Here is a 15721-nt window from a genome sequence, read left to right as displayed (position 1 = left end):
TTTGCAACAGTTCAGCGCCATTTTTGAATGAATTGAAGAACGTCAGAAATTTAGAAGAAATTTTGATCGCGCGGCTTAGGGATTTTTGCAAAAAAATGTTGTTCAGACGTTGAGGGCTAATTCTGTTTCCCATGATAAAAACGCATCTGTCTCCATCGAAAAACCTTTCAGGGGATCCTTTGCAACAGGTTAGCACCATTTTTGAGTGAATTGCAGAACGTCAGATTTTTGCTGAAATTGTGACCGCGCGGCTTAGGGATTTTTGCAAAAAAATGTTGTTCAGACGTCGAGGGCTTATTCTGTTTCCCATGCTAAAAACGCATCTGTTTCCACCGAAAAACCTTTCAGGGGATCGTTTGCAACAGTTTGGCACCATTTTTGAGTGAATTGCAGAACGTCAGATTTTTGCAGAAATTGTGACCGTGCGGCTTAGGGATTTTTGCAAAAAAAGTTGTTCAGAGGTTGAGGGCTAATTCTATTTCCGATGATAAAAACGCATCTGTTTCCACCGAAAAATCTTTCAGGGGATCGTTTGCAACAATTTGGCACCATTTTTGAGTGAATTGCAGAACGTCAGATTTTTGCTGAAATTGTGACCGCGCGGCTTAGGGATTTTTGCAAAAAGAAATTTGTTCAGACGTTGAGGGCTAATTCTGTTTCCCATGATAAAAACGCATCTGTCTCCATCGAAAAACCTTTCACGGGATCCTTTGCAACAGGTTAGCACCATTTTTGAGTGAATTGCAGAACGTCAGATTTTTGCTGAAATTGTGACCGCGCGGCTTAGGGATTTTTGCAAAAAAATGTTGTTCAGACGTCGAGGGCTTATTCTGTTTCCCATGGTAAAAACGCATCTGTGTCCACCGAAAAACCTTTCAGGGGATCGTTTGCAACAGTTTGGCACCATTTTTGAGTGAATTGCAGAACGTCAGATTTTTGCTAAAATTGTGACCGCGCGGCTTAGGGATTTTTGCAAAAAAATGTTGTTCGGACGTCGAGGGCTTATTCTGTTTCCCATGATAAAAACGCATCTGTTTCCACCGAAAAACCTTTCAGGGGATCGTTTGCAACACTTCAGCGCCATTTTTGAATGAATTGAAGAACGTCAGATTTTTGCTGAAATTGTGACGGCGCGGCTTAGGGATTTTTGCAAAAAAATGTTGTTCAGACGTCGAGGGCTATTTCTGTTTCCCATGATAAAAACGCATCTGTTTCCACCGAAAAACCTTTCAGGGGATCGTTTGCAACAGTTCAGCGCCATTTTTGAATGAATTGAAGAACGTCAGAAATTTAGAAGAAATTTTGATCGCGCGGCTTAGGGATTTTTGCAAAAAAATGTTGTTCAGACGTTGAGGGCTAATTCTGTTTCCCATGATAAAAACGCATCTGTCTCCATCGAAAAACCTTTCAGGGGATCCTTTGCAACAGGTTAGCACCATTTTTGAGTGAATTGCAGAACGTCAGATTTTTGCTGAAATTGTGACCGCGCGGCTTAGGGATTTTTGCAAAAAAATGTTGTTCAGACGTCGAGGGCTTATTCTGTTTCCCATGCTAAAAACGCACCTGTTTCCACCGAAAAACCTTTCAGGGGATCGTTTGCAACAGTTTGGCACCATTTTTGAGTGAATTGCAGAACGTCAGATTTTTGCTAAAATTGTGACCGCGCGGCTTAGGGATTTTTGCAAAAAAATGTTGTTCGGACGTCGAGGGCTAATTCTGTTTCCCATGATAAAAACGCATCTGTTTCCACCGAAAAACCTTTCAGGGGATCGTTTGCAACACTTCAGCGCCATTTTTGAATGAATTGAAGAACGTCAGATTTTTGCTGAAATTGTGACCGCGCGGCTTAGGGATTTTTGCAAAAAAATGTTGTTCAGACGTCGAGGGCTAATTCTGTTTCCCATGATAAAAACGCATCTGTTTCCACCGAAAAACCTTTCAGGGGATCCTGTGCAACAGGTTAGCACCATTTTTGAGTGAATTGCAGAACGTCAGATTTTTGCTGAAATTGTGACCGCGCGGCTTAGGGATTTTTGCAAAAAAATGTTGTTCAGACGTCGAGGGCTTATTCTGTTTCCCATGCTAAAAACGCATCTGTTTCCACCGAAAAACCTTTCAGGGGATCGTTTGCAACAGTTTGGCACCATTTTTGAGTGAATTGCAGAACGTCAGATTTTTGCAGAAATTGTGACCGCGCGGCTTAGGGATTTTTGCAAAAAAATGTTGTTCAGACGTTGAGGGCTTATTCTGTTTCCCATGCTAAAAACGCATCTGTTTCCACCGAAAAACCTTTCAGGGGATCGTTTGCAACAGTTTGGCACCATTTTTGAGTGAATTGCAGAACGTCAGATTTTTGCAGAAATTGTGACCGCGCGGCTTAGGGATTTTTGCAAAAAAAAGTTGTTCAGACGTTGAGGGCTAATTTTGTTTCCCATGATAAAAACGCATCTGTCTCCACCGAAAAACCTTTCAGGGGATCCTTTGCAACAGGTTAGCACCATTTTTGAGTGAATTGCAGAACGTCAGATTTTTGCTAAAATTGTGACCGCGCGGCTTAGGGATTTTTGCAAAAAAATGTTGTTCGGACGTCGAGGGCTAATTCTGTTTCCCATGATAAAAACGCATCTGTTTCCACCGAAAAACCTTTCAGGGGATCGTTTGCAACACTTCAGCGCCATTTTTGAATGAATTGAAGAACGTCAGATTTTTGCTGAAATTGTGACCGCGCGGCTTAGGGATTTTTGCAAAAAAATGTTGTTCAGACGTTGAGGGCTATTTCTGTTTCCCATGATAAAAACGCATCTGTTTCCACCGAAAAACCTTTCAGGGGATCGTTTGCAACAGTTCAGCGCCATTTTTGAATGAATTGCAGAACGTCAGATTTTTGCTGAAATTGTGACCGCGCGGCTTAGGGATTTTTTCAAAAAAATGTTGTTCAGACGTTGAGGGCTAATTCTATTTCCCATGATAAAAACGCATCTGTGTCCACCGAAAAACCTTTCAGGGGATCCTGTGCAACAGGTTAGCACCATTTTTGAGTGAATTGCAGAACGTCAGATTTTTGCTGAAATTGTGACCGCGCGGCTTAGGGATTTTTGCAAAAAAATGTTGTTCAGACGTCGAGGGCTTATTCTGTTTCCCATGCTAAAAACGCATCTGTTACCACCGAAAAACCTTTCAGGGGATCGTTTGCAACAGTTTGGCACCATTTTTGAGTGAATTGCAGAACGTCAGATTTTTGCAGAAATTGTGACCGCGCGGCTTAGGGATTTTTGCAAAAAAATGTTGTTCGGACGTCGAGGGCTAATTCTGTTTCCCATGATAAAAACGCATCTGTTTCCACCGAAAAATCTTTCAGGGGATCGTTTGCAACACTTCAGCGCCATTTTTGAATGAATTGAAGAACGTCAGATTTTTGCTGAAATTGTGACCGCGCGGCTTAGGGATTTTTGCAAAAAAATGTTGTTCAGACGTCGAGGGCTAATTCTGTTTCCCATGATAAAAACGCATCTGTTTCCACCGAAAAACCTTTCAGGGGATCGTTTGCAACAGTTTGGCACCATTTTTGAGTGAATTGCAGAACGTCAGATTTTTGCTGAAATTCTGACCGCGCGGCTTAGGGATTTTTGCAAAAAAAAGTTGTTCAGACGTTGAGGGCTAATTTTGTTTCCCATGATAAAAACGCATCTGTCTCCACCGAAAAACCTTTCAGGGGATCCTTTGCAACAGGTTAGCACCATTTTTGAGTGAATTGCAGAACGTCAGATTTTTGCTAAAATTGTGACCGTGCGGCTTAGGGATTTTTGCAAAAAAATGTTGTTCGGACGTCGAGGGCTAATTCTGTTTCCCATGATAAAAACGCATCTGTTTCCACCGAAAAACCTTTCAGGGGATCGTTTGCAACACTTCAGCGCCATTTTTGAATGAATTGAAGAACGTCAGATTTTTGCTGAAATTGTGACCGCGCGGCTTAGGGATTTTTGCAAAAAAATGTTGTTCAGACGTTGAGGGCTATTTCTGTTTCCCATGATAAAAACGCATCTGTTTCCACCGAAAAACCTTTCAGGGGATCGTTTGCAACAGTTCAGCGCCATTTTTGAATGAATTGCAGAACGTCAGATTTTTGCTGAAATTGTGACCGCGCGGCTTAGGGATTTTTTCAAAAAAAGTTGTTCAGACGTTGAGGGCTAATTCTATTTCCCATGATAAAAACGCATCTGTGTCCACCGAAAAACCTTTCAGGGGATCCTGTGCAACAGGTTAGCACCATTTTTGAGTGAATTGCAGAACGTCAGATTTTTGCTGAAATTGTGACCGCGCGGCTTAGGGATTTTTGCAAAAAAATGTTGTTCAGACGTCGAGGGCTTATTCTGTTTCCCATGCTAAAAACGCATCTGTTACCACCGAAAAACCTTTCAGGGGATCGTTTGCAACAGTTTGGCACCATTTTTGAGTGAATTGCAGAACGTCAGATTTTTGCAGAAATTGTGACCGCTCGGCTTAGGGATTTTTGCAAAAAAATGTTGTTCGGACGTCGAGGGCTAATTCTGTTTCCCATGATAAAAACGCATCTGTTTCCACCGAAAAATCTTTCAGGGGATCGTTTGCAACACTTCAGCGCCATTTTTGAATGAATTGAAGAACGTCAGATTTTTGCTGAAATTGTGACCGCGCGGCTTAGGGATTTTTGCAAAAAAATGTTGTTCAGACGTCGAGGGCTAATTCTGTTTCCCATGATAAAAACGCATCTGTTTCCACCGAAAAACCTTTCAGGGGATCGTTTGCAACAGTTCAGCGCCATTTTTGAATGAATTGCAGAACGTCAGATTTTTGCTGAAATTGTGACCGCGCGGCTTAGGGATTTTTTCAAAAAAAGTTGTTCAGACGTTGAGGGCTAATTCTATTTCCCATGATAAAAACGCATCTGTGTCCACCGAAAAACCTTTCAGGGGATCCTGTGCAACAGGTTAGCACCATTTTTGAGTGAATTGCAGAACGTCAGATTTTTGCTGAAATTGTGACCGCGCGGCTTAGGGATTTTTGCAAAAAAATGTTGTTCAGACGTCGAGGGCTTATTCTGTTTCCCATGCTAAAAACGCATCTGTTTCCACCGAAAAACCTTTCAGGGGATCGTTTGCAACAGTTTGGCACCATTTTTGAGTGAATTGCAGAACGTCAGATTTTTGCAGAAATTGTGACCGCGCGGCTTAGGGATTTTTGCAAAAAAATGTTGTTCAGACGTCGAGGGCTAATTCTGTTTCCCATGATAAAAACGCATCTGTTTCCACCGAAAAACCTTTCAGGGGATCGTTTGCAACAGTTCAGCGCCATTTTTGAATGAATTGAAGAACGTCAGAAATTTAGAAGAAATTTTGATCGCGCGGCTTAGGGATTTTTGCAAAAAAATGTTGTTCAGACGTCGAGGGCTTATTCTGTTTCCCATGCTAAAAACGCACCTGTTTCCACCGAAAAACCTTTCAGGGGATCGTTTGCAACAGTTTGGCACCATTTTTGAGTGAATTGCAGAACGTCAGATTTTTGCTGAAATTGTGACCGCGCGGCTTAGGGATTTTTTCAAAAAAAGTTGTTCAGACGTTGAGGGCTAATTCTATTTCCGATGATAAAAACGCATCTGTTTCCACCGAAAAATCTTTCAGGGGATCGTCTGCAACAGTTTGGCACCATTTTTGAGTGAATTGCAGAACGTCAGATTTTTGCTAAAATTGTGACCGCGCGGCTTAGGGATTTTTGCAAAAAAATGTTGTTCAGACGTCGAGGGCTTATTCTGTTTCCCATGCTTAAAACGCACCTGTTTCCACCGAAAAACCTTTCAGGGGATCGTTTGCAACAGTTTGGCACCATTTTTGAGTGAATTGCAGAACGTCAGATTTTTGCTAAAATTGTGACCGCGCGGCTTAGGGATTTTTGCAAAAAAATGTTGTTCGGACGTCGAGGGCTAATTCTGTTTCCCATGATAAAAACGCATCTGTTTCCACCGAAAAATCTTTCAGGGGATCGTTTGCAACACTTCAGCGCCATTTTTGAATGAATTGAAGAACGTCAGATTTTTGCTGAAATTGTGACCGCGCGGCTTAGGGATTTTTGCAAAAAAATGTTGTTCAGACGTCGAGGGCTAATTCTGTTTCCCATGATAAAAACGCATCTGTTTCCACCGAAAAACCTTTCAGGGGATCGTTTGCAACAGTTCAGCGCCATTTTTGAATGAATTGCAGAACGTCAGATTTTTGCTGAAATTGTGACCGCGCGGCTTAGGGATTTTTTCAAAAAAAGTTGTTCAGACGTTGAGGGCTAATTCTATTTCCCATGATAAAAACGCATCTGTGTCCACCGAAAAACCTTTCAGGGGATCCTGTGCAACAGGTTAGCACCATTTTTGAGTGAATTGCAGAACGTCAGATTTTTGCTGAAATTGTGACCGCGCGGCTTAGGGATTTTTGCAAAAAAATGTTGTTCAGACGTCGAGGGCTTCTTCTGTTTCCCATGCTAAAAACGCATCTGTTTCCACCGAAAAACCTTTCAGGGGATCGTTTGCAACAGTTTGGCACCATTTTTGAGTGAATTGCAGAACGTCAGATTTTTGCAGAAATTGTGACCGCGCGGCTTCGGGATTTTTGCAAAAAAATGTTGTTCAGACGTCGAGGGCTAATTCTGTTTCCCATGATAAAAACGCATCTGTTTCCACCGAAAAACCTTTCAGGGGATCGTTTGCAACAGTTCAGCGCCATTTTTGAATGAATTGAAGAACGTCAGAAATTTAGAAGAAATTTTGATCGCGCGGCTTAGGGATTTTTGCAAAAAAATGTTGTTCAGACGTCGAGGGCTTATTCTGTTTCCCATGCTAAAAACGCACCTGTTTCCACCGAAAAACCTTTCAGGGGATCGTTTGCAACAGTTTGGCACCATTTTTGAGTGAATTGCAGAACGTCAGATTTTTGCGGAAATTGTGACCGCGCGGCTTAGGGATTTTTTCAAAAAAAGTTGTTCAGACGTTGAGGGCTAATTCTATTTCCGATGATAAAAACGCATCTGTTTCCACCGAAAAACCTTTCAGGGGATCGTCTGCAACAGTTTGGCACCATTTTTGAGTGAATTGCAGAACGTCAGATTTTTGCTAAAATTGTGACCGCGCGGCTTAGGGATTTTTGCAAAAAAATGTTGTTCGGACGTCGAGGGCTAATTCTGTTTCCCATGATAGAAACGCATCTGTTTCCACCGAAAAACCTTTCAGGGGATCGTTTGCAACACTTCAGCGCCATTTTTGAATGAATTGAAGAACGTCAGATTTTTGCTGAAATTGTGACCGCGCGGCTTAGGGATTTTTGCAAAAAAATGTTGTTCAGACGTTGAGGGCTAATTCTGTTTCCCATGATAAAAACGCATCTGTTTCCACCGAAAAACCTTTCAGGGGATCGTTTGCAACAGTTCAGCGCCATTTTTGAATGAATTGCAGAACGTCAGATTTTTGCTGAAATTGTGACCGCGCGGCTTAGGGATTTTTGCAAAAAAATGTTGTTCAGACGTTGAGGGCTAATTCTGTTTCCCATGATAAAAACGCATCTGTGTCCACCGAAAAACCTTTCAGGGGATCCTGTGCAACAGGTTAGCACCATTTTTGAGTGAATTGCAGAACGTCAGATTTTTGCTGAAATTGTGACCGCGCGGCTTAGGGATTTTTGCAAAAAAATGTTGTTCAGACGTCGAGGGCTTCTTCTGTTTCCCATGCTAAAAACGCATCTGTTTCCACCGAAAAACCTTTCAGGGGATCGTTTGCAACAGTTTGGCACCATTCTTGAGTGAATTGCAGAACGTCAGATTTTTGCAGAAATTGTGACCGCGCGGCTTAGGGATTTTTTCAAAAAAAGTTGTTCAGACGTTGAGGGCTAATTCTATTTCCCATGATAAAAACGCATCTGTGTCCACCGAAAAACCTTTCAGGGGATCCTGTGCAACAGGTTAGCACCATTTTTGAGTGAATTGCAGAACGTCAGATTTTTGCTGAAATTGTGACCGCGCGGCTTAGGGATTTTTGCAAAAAAATGTTGTTCAGACGTCGAGGGCTTATTCTGTTTCCCATGCTAAAAACGCATCTGTTTCCACCGAAAAACCTTTCAGGGGATCGTTTGCAACAGTTTGGCACCATTTTTGAGTGAATTGCAGAACGTCAGATTTTTGCAGAAATTGTGACCGCGCGGCTTAGGGATTTTTGCAAAAAAATGTTGTTCAGACGTCGAGGGCTAATTCTGTTTCCCATGATAAAAACACATCTGTTTCCACCGAAAAACCTTTCAGGGGATCGTTTGCAACAGTTCAGCGCCATTTTTGAATGAATTGAAGAACGTCAGAAATTTAGAAGAAATTTTGATCGCGCGGCTTAGGGATTTTTGCAAAAAAATGTTGTTCAGACGTCGAGGGCTTATTCTGTTTCCCATGCTAAAAACGCACCTGTTTCCACCGAAAAACCTTTCAGGGGATCGTTTGCAACAGTTTGGCACCATTTTTGAGTGAATTGCAGAACGTCAGATTTTTGCTGAAATTGTGACCGCGCGGCTTAGGGATTTTTTCAAAAAAAGTTGTTCAGACGTTGAGGGCTAATTCTATTTCCGATGATAAAAACGCATCTGTTTCCACCGAAAAACCTTTCAGGGGATCGTTTGCAACAGTTTGGCACCATTTTTGAGTGAATTGCAGAACGTCAGATTTTTGCTAAAATTGTGACCGCGCGGCTTAGGGATTTTTGCAAAAAAATGTTGTTCGGACGTCGAGGGCTAATTCTGTTTCCCATGATAGAAACGCATCTGTTTCCTCCGAAAAACCTTTCAGGGGATCGTTTGCAACACTTCAGCGCCATTTTTGAATGAATTGAAGAACGTCAGATTTTTGCTGAAATTGTGACCGCGCGGCTTAGGGATTTTTGCAAAAAAATGTTGTTCAGACATCGAGGGCTAATTCTGTTTCCCATGATAAAAACGCATCTGTTTCCACCGAAAAACCTTTCAGTGTATCGTTTGCAACAGTTCAGCGCCATTTTTGAATGAATTGCAGAACGTCAGATTTTTGCTGAAATTGTGACCGCGCGGCTTAGGGATTTTTTCAAAAAAAGTTGTTCAGACGTTGAGGGCTAATTCTATTTCCCATGATAAAAACGCATCTGTGTCCACCGAAAAACCTTTCAGGGGATCCTGTGCAACAGGTTAGCACCATTTTTGAGTGAATTGCAGAACGTCAGATTTTTGCTGAAATTGTGACCGCGCGGCTTAGGGATTTTTGCAAAAAAATGTTGTTCAGACGTCGAGGGCTTATTCTGTTTCCCATGCTAAAAACGCATCTGTTTCCACCGAAAAACCTTTCAGGGGATCGTTTGCAACAGTTTGGCACCATTCTTGAGTGAATTGCAGAACGTCAGATTTTTGCAGAAATTGTGACCGCGCGGCTTCGGGATTTTTGCAAAAAAATGTTGTTCAGACGTCGAGGGCTAATTCTGTTTCCCATGATAAAAACGCATCTGTTTCCACCGAAAAACCTTTCAGGGGATCGTTTGCAACAGTTCAGCGCCATTTTTGAATGAATTGAAGAACGTCAGAAATTTAGAAGAAATTGTGATCGCGCGGCTTAGGGATTTTTGCAAAAAAATGTTGTTCAGACGTTGAGGGCTAATTCTGTTTCCCATGATAAAAACGCCTCTGTTTCCGCCGAAAAACCTTTCAGGGGATCGTTTGCAACAGTTTAGCACCATTTTTGAGTGAATTGCAGAACGTCAGATTTTTGCTGAAATTGTGACCGCGCGGCTTAGGGATTTTTGCAAAAAAATGTTGTTCAGACGTCGAGGGCTAATTGTGTTTCCCATGCTAAAAACGCATCTGTTTCCACCGAAAAACCTTTTAGGGGATCGTTTGCAACAGTTCAGCGCCATTTTTGAATGAATTGCAGAACGTCAGATTTTTGCTGAAATTGTGACCGCGCGCGGCTTAGGGATTTTTTCAAAAAAAGTTGTTCAGACGTTGAGGGCTAATTCTATTTCCGATGATAAAAACGCATCTGTTTCCACCGAAAAATCTTTCAGGGGATCGTTTGCAACAATTTGGCACCATTTTTGAGTGAATTGCAGAACGTCAGATTTTTGCTGAAATTGTGACCGCGCGGCTTAGGGATTTTTGCAAAAAAAAGTTGTTCAGACGTTGAGGGCTAATTTTGTTTCCCATGATAAAAACGCATCTGTCTCCACCGAAAAACCTTTCAGGGGATCCTATGCAACAGGTTAGCACCATTTTTGAGTGAATTGCAGAACGTCAGATTTTTGCTGAAATTGTGACCGCGCGGCTTAGGGATTTTTGCAAAAAAATGTTGTTCAGACGTTGAGGGCTTATTCTGTTTCCCATGCTAAAAACGCATCTGTTTCCACCGAAAAACCTTTCAGGGGATCGTTTGCAACAGTTTGGCACCATTTTTGAGTGAATTGCAGAACGTCAGATTTTTGCTGAAATTCTGACCGCGCGGCTTAGGGATTTTTGCAAAAAAATGTTGTTCAGACGTCGAGGGCTTATTCTGTTTCCCATGCTAAAAACGCATCTGTTTCCACCGAAAAACCTTTCAGGGGATGGTTTGCAACAGTTTGGCACCATTTTTGAGTGAATTGCAGAACGTCAGATTTTTGCTGAAATTGTGACCGCGCGGCTTAGGGATTTTTGCAAAAAAATGTTGTTCAGACGTCGAGGGCTTATTCTGTTTCCCATGCTAAAAACGCATCTGTGTCCACCGAAAAACCTTTCAGGGGATCCTGTGCAACAGGTTAGCACCATTTTTGAGTGAATTGCAGAACGTCAGATTTTTGCTGAAATTGTGACCGCGCGGCTTAGGGATTTTTGCAAAAAAATGTTGTTCAGACGTCGAGGGCTTATTCTGTTTCCCATGCTAAAAACGCACCTGTTTCCACCGAAAAACCTTTCAGGGGATCGTTTGCAACAGTTTGGCACCATTTTTGAGTGAATTGCAGAACGTCAGATTTTTGCAGAAATTGTGACCGCGCGGCTTAGGGATTTTTGCAAAAAAATGTTGTTCAGACGTCGAGGGCTAATTCTGTTTCCCATGATAAAAACGCATCTGTTTCCACCGAAAAACCTTTCAGGGGATCGTTTGCAACAGTTCAGCGCCATTTTTGAATGAATTGAAGAACGTCAGAAATTTAGAAGAAATTTTGATCGCGCGGCTTAGGGATTTTTGCAAAAAAATGTTGTTCAGACGTCGAGGGCTTATTCTGTTTCCCATGCTAAAAACGCACCTGTTTCCACCGAAAAACCTTTCAGGGGATCGTTTGCAACAGTTTGGCACCATTTTTGAGTGAATTGCAGAACGTCAGATTTTTGCTGAAATTGTGACCGCGCGGCTTAGGGATTTTTTCAAAAAAAGTTGTTCAGACGTTGAGGGCTAATTCTATTTCCGATGATAAAAACGCATCTGTTTCCACCGAAAAACCTTTCAGGGGATCGTTTGCAACAGTTTGGCACCATTTTTGAGTGAATTGCAGAACGTCAGATTTTTGCTAAAATTGTGACCGCGCGGCTTAGGGATTTTTGCAAAAAAATGTTGTTCGGACGTCGAGGGCTAATTCTGTTTCCCATGATAGAAACGCATCTGTTTCCACCGAAAAACCTTTCAGGGGATCGTTTGCAACACTTCAGCGCCATTTTTGAATGAATTGAAGAACGTCAGATTTTTGCTGAAATTGTGACCGCGCGGCTTAGGGATTTTTGCAAAAAAATGTTGTTCAGACGTCGAGGGCTAATTCTGTTTCCCATGATAAAAACGCATCTGCTTCCACCGAAAAACCTTTCAGGGGATCGTTTGCAACAGTTCAGCGCCATTTTTGAATGAATTGCAGAACGTCAGATTTTTGCTGAAATTGTGACCGCGCGGCTTAGGGATTTTTTCAAAAAAAGTTGTTCAGACGTCGAGGGCTAATTCTGTTTCCCATGATAAAAACGCATCTGTTTCCACCGAAAAACCTTTCAGGGGATCGTTTGCAACAGTTCAGCGCCATTTTTGAATGAATTGAAGAACGTCAGAAATTTAGAAGAAATTGTGATCGCACGGCTTAGGGATTTTTGCAAAAAAATGTTGTTCAGACGTTGAGGGCTAATTCTGTTTCCCATGATAAAAACGCCTCTGTTTCTGCCGAAAAACCTTTCAGGGGATTGTTTGCAACAGTTTAGCACCATTTTTGAGTGAATTGCAGAACGTCAGATTTTTGCTGAAATTGTGACCGCGCGGCTTAGGGATTTTTGCAAAAAAATGTTGTTCAGACGTCGAGGGCTAATTCTGTTTCCCATGATAAAAACGCATCTGTTTCCACCGAAAAACCTTTCAGGGGATCGTTTGCAACAATTTGGCACCATTTTTGAGTGAATTGCAGAACGTCAGATTTTTGCTGAAATTGTGACCGCGCGGCTTAGGGATTTTTGCAAAAAAAAATTTGTTCAGACGTTGAGGGCTAATTTTGTTTCCCATGATAAAAACGCATCTGTCTCCATCGAAAAACCTTTCAGGGGATCCTTTGCAACAGGTTAGCACCATTTTTGAGTGAATTGCAGAACGTCAGATTTTTGCTGAAATTGTGACCGCGCGGCTTAGGGATTTTTGCAAAAAAATGTTGTTCAGACGTCGAGGGCTAATTCTGTTTCCCATGATAAAAACGCATCTGTTTCCACCGAAAAACCTTTCAGGGGATCGTTTGCAACAGTTCAGCGCCATTTTTGAATGAATTGCAGAACGTCAGATTTTTGCTGAAATTGTGACCGCGCGGCTTAGGGATTTTTTCAAAAAAAGTTGTTCAGACGTTGAGGGCTAATTCTATTTCCCATGATAAAAACGCATCTGTGTCCACCGAAAAACCTTTCAGGGGATCCTGTGCAACAGGTTAGCACCATTTTTGAGTGAATTGCAGACCGTCAGATTTTTGCTGAAATTGTGACCGCGCGGCTTAGGGATTTTTGCAAAAAAATGTTGTTCAGACGTCGAGGGCTTATTCTGTTTCCCATGCTAAAAACGCATCTGTTTCCACCGAAAAACCTTTCAGGGGATCGTTTGCAACAGTTTGGCACCATTTTTGAGTGAATTGCAGAACGTCAGATTTTTGCTGAAATTCTGACCGCGCGGCTTAGGGATTTTTGCAAAAAAATGTTGTTCAGACGTCGAGGGCTTATTCTGTTTCCCATGCTAAAAACGCATCTGTTTCCACCGAAAAACCTTTCAGGGGATGGTTTGCAACAGTTTGGCACCATTTTTGAGTGAATTGCAGAACGTCAGATTTTTGCTGAAATTGTGACCGCGCGGCTTAGGGATTTTTGCAAAAAAATGTTGTTCAGACGTCGAGGGCTTATTCTGTTTCCCATGCTAAAAACGCATCTGTTTCCACCGAAAAACCTTTCAGGGGATCGTTTGCAACAGTTTGGCACCATTTTTGAGTGAATTGCAGAACGTCAGATTTTTGCAGAAATTGTGACCGCGCGGCTTCGGGATTTTTGCAAAAAAATGTTGTTCAGACGTCGAGGGCTAATTCTGTTTCCCATGATAAAAACGCATCTGTTTCCACCGAAAAACCTTTCAGGGGATCGTTTGCAACAGTTCAGCGCCATTTTTGAATGAATTGAAGAACGTCAGAAATTTAGAAGAAATTTTGATCGCGCGGCTTAGGGATTTTTGCAAAAAAATGTTGTTCAGACGTCGAGGGCTTATTCTGTTTCCCATGCTAAAAACGCATCTGTTTCCACCGAAAAACCTTTCAGGGGATCGTTTGCAACAGTTTGGCACCATTTTTGAGTGAATTGCAGAACGTCAGATTTTTGCTAAAATTGTGACCGCGCGGCTTAGGGATTTTTGCAAAAAAATGTTGTTCGGACGTCGAGGGCTAATTCTGTTTCCCATGATAGAAACGCATCTGTTTCCACCGAAAAACCTTTCAGGGGATCGTTTGCAACACTTCAGCGCCATTTTTGAATGAATTGAAGAACGTCAGATTTTTGCTGAAATTGTGACCGCGCGGCTTAGGGATTTTTGCAAAAAAATGTTGTTCAGACGTCGAGGGCTAATTCTGTTTCCCATGATAAAAACGCATCTGTTTCCACCGAAAAACCTTTCAGGGGATCGTTTGCAACAGTTCAGCGCCATTTTTGAATGAATTGCAGAACGTCAGATTTTTGCTGAAATTGTGACCGCGCGGCTTAGGGATTTTTTCAAAAAAAGTTGTTCAGACGTTGAGGGCTAATTCTATTTCCCATGATAAAAACGCATCTGTGTCCACCGAAAAACCTTTCAGGGGATCGTTTGCAACAGTTCAGCGCCATTTTTGAATGAATTGAAGAACGTCAGAAATTTAGAAGAAATTGTGATCGCACGGCTTAGGGATTTTTGCAAAAAAATGTTGTTCAGACGTTGAGGGCTAATTCTGTTTCCCATGATAAAAACGCCTCTGTTTCCGCCGAAAAACCTTTCAGGGGATCGTTTGCAACAGTTTAGCACCATTTTTGAGTGAATTGCAGAACGTCAGATTTTTGCTGAAATTGTGACCGCGCGGCTTAGGGATTTTTGCAAAAAAATGTTGTTCAGACGTCGAGGGCTTATTCTGTTTCCCATGCTAAAAACGCATCTGTTTCCACCGAAAAACCTTTCAGGGGATCGTTTGCAACAATTTGGCACCATTTTTGAGTGAATTGCAGAACGTCAGATTTTTGCTAAAATTGTGACCGCGCGGCTTAGGGATTTTTGCAAAAAAATGTTGTTCGGACGTCGAGGGCTAATTCTGTTTCCCATGATAGAAACGCATCTGTTTCCACCGAAAAACCTTTCAGGGGATCGTTTGCAACACTTCAGCGCCATTTTTGAATGAATTGAAGAACGTCAGATTTTTGCTGAAATTGTGACCGCGCGGCTTAGGGATTTTTGCAAAAAAATGTTGTTCAGACGTCGAGGGCTAATTCTGTTTCCCATGATAAAAACGCATCTGTTTCCACCGAAAAACCTTTCAGGGGATCGTTTGCAACAGTTCAGCGCCATTTTTGAATGAATTGCAGAACGTCAGATTTTTGCTGAAATTGTGACCGCGCGGCTTAGGGATTTTTTCAAAAAAAGTTGTTCAGACGTTGAGGGCTAATTCTATTTCCCATGATAAAAACGCATCTGTGTCCACCGAAAAACCTTTCAGGGGATCGTTTGCAACAGTTCAGCGCCATTTTTGAATGAATTGAAGAACGTCAGAAATTTAGAAGAAATTGTGATCGCACGGCTTAGGGATTTTTGCAAAAAAATGTTGTTCAGACGTTGAGGGCTAATTCTGTTTCCCATGATAAAAACGCCTCTGTTTCCGCCGAAAAACCTTTCAGGGGATCGTTTGCAACAGTTTAGCACCATTTTTGAGTGAATTGCAGAACGTCAGATTTTTGCTGAAATTGTGACCGCGCGGCTTAGGGATTTTTGCAAAAAAATGTTGTTCAGACGTCGAGGGCTAATTCTGTTTCCCATGATAAAAACGCATCTGTTTCCACCGAAAAACCTTTTAGGGGATCGTTTGCAACAGTGCAGCGCCATTTTTGAATGAATTGCAGAACGTCAGATTTTTGCTGAAATTGTGACCGCGCGCGGCTTAGGGATTTTTTCAAAAAAAGTTGTTCAGACGTTGAGGGCTAATTCTATTTCCGATGATAAAAACGCA

The sequence above is a fragment of the Podarcis gaigeae genome (assembly GCF_964106915.1).
Source record: "Podarcis gaigeae genome assembly, chromosome: 2".
NCBI classification, from domain to species: Eukaryota; Metazoa; Chordata; class Lepidosauria; order Squamata; family Lacertidae; genus Podarcis; species Podarcis gaigeae.
This window is presented reverse-complemented; position numbering follows the sequence as displayed.